Here is an 8,319-nt window from a genome sequence, read left to right as displayed (position 1 = left end):
AAACCATCCAAATTTTTCCCCCAAAATGGAGGGCTGTGTGATTATATAATTTCAGCAGTTTAAAATAAGAAAGTCTAGTTACTGAGTTATGACAACTCATCACATCACATTAAATAACTCGTAAATTGTTCTCATGTAGCATTATAGCACTTTAAAATGTCTTGTGACATTTTATGTGAACTTCTTTCTAGACACACAGGATGCAAAAAGAAGAAGTTTTTGAAAGTTTGCAAGCCTTTTTAAAGTGTTGCAGTGGATTATTATGAGCGTCCCTACTTCAATATGATGTAATCAAGATTCTTGTTGTTTGGGTTAACCTGGAGAGGGAGGAAAATGGCATAGAAATATATACAAATATGGAAAAATAATAATGCTAATTTGACCAGCTCTGTTTATGCCCCTGCTGCCCATTCTTTTCTGTCATATGCAACAAAAACAAGTCGCTGCAGTCAGTCAGCAGTCCCACAAAAGACTTACACAGAAGGGTAGGAATCCACAACCCTCCCTCCACACAGTGACATTCATTCCTTTCCCAAGAACTCTGGAATCTGCCCAGCATGATGATAATGGTGGTTTTGAAAATGTCCACGTTCTTACCCAAGAGTTTGCAAGCAAGAATTGGCAATGGATGATTTGTTTCATTTTTCCACATAGCATTGACCACTAGGCAGTTACATGCCTTCGATGTCACATTTGGGTGCAGCACATCAGTTCTGCCTTGGTTCTTGTCATCTGCTTTCCAAAAGGGTACAGCATTTCTCGAAAATCTATGTGGAACTTCTTGTGTTGGACCCCCAAGTCACAAAGGTGAATGAACCTTTGAAAATGACATATCTTGACTAAAGAGTTGTTTCTCTTGGCTGCTCGTCTAGTCACTCAAGATCATTGACAACAGTGGAGAAAATTCAAAAGATACTTATCGATACCAACATGGCTCCGTCCTACTGTTTTTATGAATTCTTGTTCAGATTTCTGGCCTCCCCGATGGCATTGTCACCTTGTAATCAAGAGGTCCCAGGTTCGATACCCGGTGGAGGCACATAGTGGTTCGGATCCCACTTTAAACTGCAGGTCCAGTCCCAATTAGCCTTAATATGCATAAAGTGGACTTAAAACACCAACTCAATCAAATTATTCAGATTTCTGTACAGCAATCGCAACAATTTGTTCACAAGAATAGAGTGGTTTAAGGAGTAAAAAACTCTGGAGATACATTTATTTGAATTTGAACTTAAAATTTTGGGTGCGTCAGCACCTAGGCTATTTTGCACCTGTCACGTTATACAGGATCCAGCCCTTACCATAACTAAAATAGCATAATTGCAATGTTGTTTTACTAAACTATTAAAATATTCTGACTTGTTAAAAGCTAAGATATGAGAAAATACCATGTAATTCAAGTGGTGACATTTTATGATAAATACTACTCCCTCTGTCCCATAATTATAGTCCGGTATACCAAAATGGTAGTACAGGAATGACAGCCGAAGAGGCAGATGAAAAGTACAATTTGTACTGATCCTTGAGTAGTAAAGTTGTATGACTCATTCCCTTGTTTCATGTTCTTCTGCCTACATCAATGTCACAGTTTGAATATCGAGCAATTATTACGAGACAACAAACAAAGTTGTACCGGACAATAATTATGGGACAGAGGGAGTAATATTTTTTTGTGACTTGCAAACTGTAAGTTATAGCAATTACTGCCATGTCGAACAAAGTAAGGAAAGAACATTTGACTGCCATAACTAGGGGTGTCCAAGGATAAAAATTTGTGATGAGAACATGTGTAAAATTCAAGATTTTCACCATGTTCACAAATTTTGCAAGTTTCCCATCCCGAAACTGGTCCAGAAATGGCAAATTTTATCAGTTCCGTATGATAGGATTTCCCTCCCCAATCATGTTTTGGGAAACTTACAAAATTTGTGAACTGTAGGAGCTGGAGTCATTGGCTGTGAGTATGCGACTATTTTCGCTACAATTGGCACACATGTCTATTTGATTAACGATAAAGAGAAAATCCTCCCCCATCTTGACGAAGAGATCTCATGGTGAAAATCTTGAATTCTACACACTATCCCCCTCCCTCTTAAGTGATTGTTTTTGCATTTCTGGAATAAAAAAACATTAATTTCAAAAAATTTAGACACTTTTAGCAGAAAAAATACCAAGAAATAACCATTTCCCAACACAATCCTTTGGAATTTCTTGATTTGTCGGGATCTCAAAAAGTCGAAAATCATTTCCCCAAGTTGGCAATTCACATGCTGTCACTTTGAATTACTTTTCTTTTATACAGTAACCTTTGATGCATAAAAACATTGATCATTGGTGCTACGATGGAGAGCAGATTAAGTGCTCTCTGCTTGATATCAATGCATCATGAAAAATTTCAAAATGATAAAGAATTGTTCATCATCAAAGTGATAGATATTTATGGAAAGGAAGCAAGGCGAATCCAAATTCTTTTTAAATAGTGGACTCAAGTTGGAATTTGTCAACAGCGCCAAGGTATTTTCACTCAATTTCAATTTTATAATTTGTAAAATAATAATAACAAGAAAAGGTAACAACTTCTGTAACTGAGGGTCAAGATATGAAATCTTACTTTGAGTCTCAATGAGAAAAAAATCCTGTGGGCACCTTTGTACCACATTACAATTTTTAAGTTTGGATTGAACTCCATCCCTTATCACAAACCTCTATTTTACTTCTTTTATATTGACCTGTGTTATCTCTCATGGCTCAATACTGTTGTCTTCATTACATTTAGCCATTGCATCATTCACCATAACATGCTTTTCCTTGTTCTTTGTTGTCTGACAAAAAATGTTTGCAAAGAACCACTATTGAATTTTCTGGGTGCCTTTGGATAATTCTATTCCTGTGTTGTTCCTAAATAGTATTCATTATTTGTTTAGTTGACCTCTGTGACAGCGGGTGACCACAGTGTGCTAAGATGGCGGGTGTCCCAGGTTTCGAATCCCAGTCTGGATATGGGTGTTCTTTATGACTGTCTCTTCACCATATCATCACTCATTCTCTTCATCATGAATAGACAAAAGTGACAGAAAAGTGATACTAAACAAAAATACATTTGTTTTTTTGTTTAAGTGATCTTGCAGGATGGCAACTATAGGGCCATGGTAATATTCAAGTATAATTCCCAGTTTTAAAGGCGAATTTTCCAAAAATTCAAGGGTACATGCAGATAGATGTTCTCTCTCTTTCAATCCTAGATATTAGTACCGTCTCTCTCCACCCACACACAGATATAGTAACAATATAAAGGGTCTGAGTCATTCCAATGGAACCAAAAATTCTAATTCAATTAAATGGTGTACATACTTAAAAAAAATATTTAATTTATGGTGCAGAGTTTACGTTTGCCATTTAACATACTAAGACTCGAAATGCATCTACAAACATAAATCGCAAATGTTACGGCATATACTAATCTATGAAAGATTGCTAATTGTATAAAAATTTCAAACTCAATTTAACATCAACTTCGAGATATTTTATCTTGCAATAATCTTCCATCTGTCAGATAGATTGTTCTGCAAAGGATACTAACAAAGTAAACAGATTGAGAGAAAACTGTTCTATTTTCCACGCAGCTTTCTTTTCCTTCTTTGATAAAAATAAAGCTGAACTGTGAAAAACGTGCCTCAGTGAATTTATAGACATGTATAAATTCAATGGAATTTTGATTCACAAAAGTTGCTATTTTCACGTGCACAGAGAAAAATCCATGCAGAATTAGAATTGGAAATGGTCGGGAAAAAATGGCTTTCTGCGGCTTTTTTCACAAAAGTGTGTCAAATCAATGAAAATACAGGAGTTGGCAGTATTTTTCCTGTTTCATTGTTTTCGTTTAGCTCCCTACTGTAAAGTGGACACTCATTTCATAATATAAAATACAATTTACAATATGAAATTCGTAGATAGACATAAACATTGTTGAAACGGTTCCTACCGAGTGTTATCTTCATATTTTGGTTGGCTTATTAAATAAATCTATGTAGTATAAACATATTCATGTAATTAGAGTAGTTTTGTATGTTTTTTTTTTTTAATATAACCTAATAGTATGATCAGTAAGATACTATTTACAATGTTTGAATTTGTTATACGAACACGTACATGAAGCAAAAAAGAAAATACTGCTCTACCTTTAGAAAGTCTAGTATCAAATCTCTTTACATTAAATTTTGTGTTCAGTAAAATATGTATATTTGTATTCTGGCTTTCCAGTACATCATGCATAATTTGGATAAATGGCTGCTAAACCTGGTCACAGAGCAACTAGTGGTGTATTTTCGCTGCTTGTTGCAAAATTCTCAATATTTGTGAGACCTCAGCCCAGTAAATTTATTTCTTACAAGTCAATGCCCTGATCCCAACAATTTCACTGATAAATACATTTCTGATCTTTAAAGTTTATATGGAAATTAATATGCACCCTTAATTAATATTTATATATCAACTCTGGCATAATCATGGTTCAATTATGTATAGACTTGCTGTAAAATATAAAATTAGATTTAAATTTGTTGTCAATCCCTGGGTGCAATGGATTTTTGCGGCCCAGCAGTTGAAAAACACTGGCACTAAAACTGAAGCAGAAGCAAATAAGACTGGTCACAAATGTCAAGCAAAAAAATCCTATTTTACAACTCTGGACTGGACCTACAGATTGAAATGAGATCCGAGGCACTCTGACCACTGAGGTTCGATCTTCTTGTTACAAGGCAACATTAATAATTTATTCCACTCCAGAGGCCCATTTGTGATTATAAAAGGAAACTTCTATCAAAAAGCTGGCCTTTTTACAACAATAGTACTAGCAATTTGTTCTCTGTGATTTACAGGCTAAATTAAATCTTAATGTCTGATGATGTAGCTAACAATCTTGTTAAGTTTAGAGAATATTCAGACCAAAGCAACACATGACAGTGGGGGGCCATGACAACTGACATGGGCCCCTTCAGTCTGTAAGCAAACATCCACCATGCATGCACAAGCAAGACCGAGGTGAAATGATGTGCGCCATTGAAGGAGATTTCAGACTGAAGTCACAGATGACAAGCGACACAGTCTCATTCAGTATAAAGCAAAACATTCACCGTGCATACCATTGAGAAAACAGTGTAGTCCGAGCAACATGCAAGTGACATGTTTAGGTCGTTGTCACACTTTGTTTTAAAAGGTTGAATGGTTTACTGAGAGTCTGCTTCCAAGTGACTGACACATGTCACTTGTTGCTTTGGTCTGAAAGTTCCCTGAGAAAATAGTACAGGCCAAGTAACAAGTGACACTTGCTTCGGGGTCATTGGATGTCAATTCATCCAGGTCATGTCACCCACCATCCCCAATTTTGACTAAATTCAGTATACTTATACAATTTTTAATGCTGATTACAAAAACAATATTTTTTAGATTGGTCTAGGGGTTCAGAAGTTAACGCACTTTCTAAAATCTCCGTGTACGCCACTTGCAGATCCACTTTGAATGACACGCATTAGGTTATAAATGATGGTATCTTCCCTCAGGTTTGTCGTAGAAACTTCAAGTTTCTTTTCTTTTGTTAAAAATGGTGTAAGCTTTCATTCAAATAAGGTTTCAGATGAATGTATTAATAACCATGTATTTTTATGTATAGTTCCATGTAATTTTTAGAAGACTAAATTACTTACTTCAATAGCGAATTTCGTGCAATACCCCCCCCCCTTCAATTTCCCACCAATTTTATATGTGGGTAGCTCGGAGTGTGTACTAATGCCTGATGGAAGAATTGGAATGGGCGGTTCAGAGACAGGGTGATAAAAAACCTGAGGGAAAATACCATCATTTATAACCTATTGTGTGTTATTCAAGGTGGAGCCGCAAGTGGCGTACACAGAGATTTTAAAGAGCACGCCAAGTTACAGGCTTGGTCACATGACAAGTGGAGTTGTTGTTCATTTGTTAGAAATTGCAGAGGTAGAAAGCCAGCAAGTTGTTTGTTGCAGTTCTTCAAATGTGTGGAAATGTATGTATAAGAACATTTGCTATGTGATTTCTGTGGTGAAACACAAGTGTTTAAAATGTGGAAAAGCAACGTGTTCTCGGTTATATCTACTGATCGTATTTGGCACTGCAGTCGAAGTGCAGTTTGAAAGATTTACACTTCCAGTCAACACCTTCAAGACCACACTGCAAGATCATTCTCGAAGTATACTCGCTTCAAGTATGGTCTTGCATCTTTTGGACACGGCCTGATACTCTCTTTGAATATTCCATAATTCATGTATTAATGTTAAATTTCAAGGGTACATATTAATTAATGTTTAAAGTTGAAAAAATAGGATGATATCTGCGAGAAAAATTGATGGGATCGGAGCATCAACTTTGAAAATACGACAGTTTCAAGTGATTCTTCCATTTCTAGTACATTCAGCCACATGTGATAGATATTGAAATAATCTAATGTGTGTCTATTCAGCCGACATCAGTGTTACTATTAATACCATGTTCCTGGGTGGATCACAGTTGTAACTTTATGCACACAAAATATGCCTGTTATGGCATGCAAGACCTTTTAACACATATTTTGACTTTGTATTTGCTAAACAAGCTGTGATTGATCAATAGTTCCAAAGTTATTGAACCTTGCAGTTAGCTACAATACTTATTGATCAAATATGGGTCACAATTTTTGTTGTGCACCACCTTCTTCCACAGGCTATAGCTTTAGAACTATTTCTCAGAGAAACCTAATATCCAAGACTTTCTGAAATTGGTCTGACAAGGAATGACCCATATAATTTCTTTACTGATATTTAAATGTAGTTGCGGTAGCTCAGTCATTAAGGCGTCTGACTACCATGTGAGAGATCCGGGTTCGATCACCGGCGGGGGAGAACCAGGAATTTTTCCACCTGTTCAAGCAGCTCCGGTACCCACCCAGCATCGTATAAAGTTGGTACCTAGAGAAAACTCAGGGGGGGGGGTAAAGGCAGCCAGGGGCATGGTGCTGATCACATCACCTCCACCTTCGGCTGTGATCAAGAAATTGTGGGGACCTAACCTCACACCCCCTATACGCCATCATGGCATGGTGCATAACACACAGGAGCACTTTACTTTACTGATATTTAAAAACTGTTTAAGCTATGTATATGATTCATCATATCTGGTTGAAAATATATGTAACTTTTTGAATTTGGTATTGCCTAGCCTTTTTATATAAATAAAGTTTACTATAAGTTGTCTTACTTCTGTGTACATGGACATCTCCAGGATCTTTTCGAGGGGGGTGGGCAGGAATATTTTTACCCCTCAAAAAACACTATTTCAGTCTGAAATTATCATGTTTCTTCAATGAATTTATAATAAATAACATGAATTACCGTGACTGAAATGAAATTATGTGTGAAATATGTAGTTTTTAAGTGGACAGTCATTTTCCTTGGCTCCTTTCGGATGTCCATATCTGTGTATGTAAATTACAGTGGCACATTCTCCAATTACCACGATTACAGCTAGTAAACCAACTTTTTTCATATTGTATTTCATTTAAAGTATGGTTTATTGCTCATTATATATTCTGCAAGCTACGAAAACAAGCTTCTAAACCAGAATTTAAGTAAATTATTTACAAAAACTTAAAAACTGGTCTCCATCACACCTTCTGATGACCAGGTTTCCTCCCAGATTGTAGGTAAGGGAGACGAAAAGAAAGTAGGAGAGTGGTTATTTAAAAACATGAGGCTTCAGGGTGTTTGGCAGACAATGTTGTTATGTGAAGGGAAATTTATCTTGCTACAGGGAAACCTATGGCAGACAATGTTGTTATGTGAAGGGAAATTTATCTTGCTACAGGGAAACCTATGTCCAATTGTAGGTAAAGATTGAATTTTATGAAAAATTTTAAAAAAGCAGAAAATTTGAAGTTGTTGGATTTCCATTTTCTTTTATTTACTTGCATGCCTTCATTAGTGTTTTTCTTCTATTACATATATTACATAGGCCTATATCTGGTACACTAGATCAAATTTTCAGAAACCTGTGCGTTACTGTATAAAAAGCAGGGTACCAGTTAGATATAGTGAAAACACATTTAACTCCGAATAATTTACATTTGTACTTACCTTATATGCATAGCGGAACATTTTTCAACTTGGGATTATGTTTTTTTCACTGAAAAAAGTGTAATTTTTCAGATTACAAGTATTTATTGGTCGTTGCTAATTCGCTTTCGTTACACACAATATGGCGGGCAAATCTTGACTCACGTTGTCTATCGTCAGCTGATATGCAGTGTTTCCAAAC

The sequence above is a fragment of the Lepisma saccharinum genome, chromosome 13 (assembly GCF_977018435.1).
Source record: "Lepisma saccharinum chromosome 13, izLepSacc3.1, whole genome shotgun sequence".
NCBI lineage: Eukaryota > Metazoa > Arthropoda > Insecta > Zygentoma > Lepismatidae > Lepisma > Lepisma saccharinum.
The sequence above is the reverse complement of the archived record's forward strand: the minus strand, read 5'-3'. Positions refer to the sequence as shown.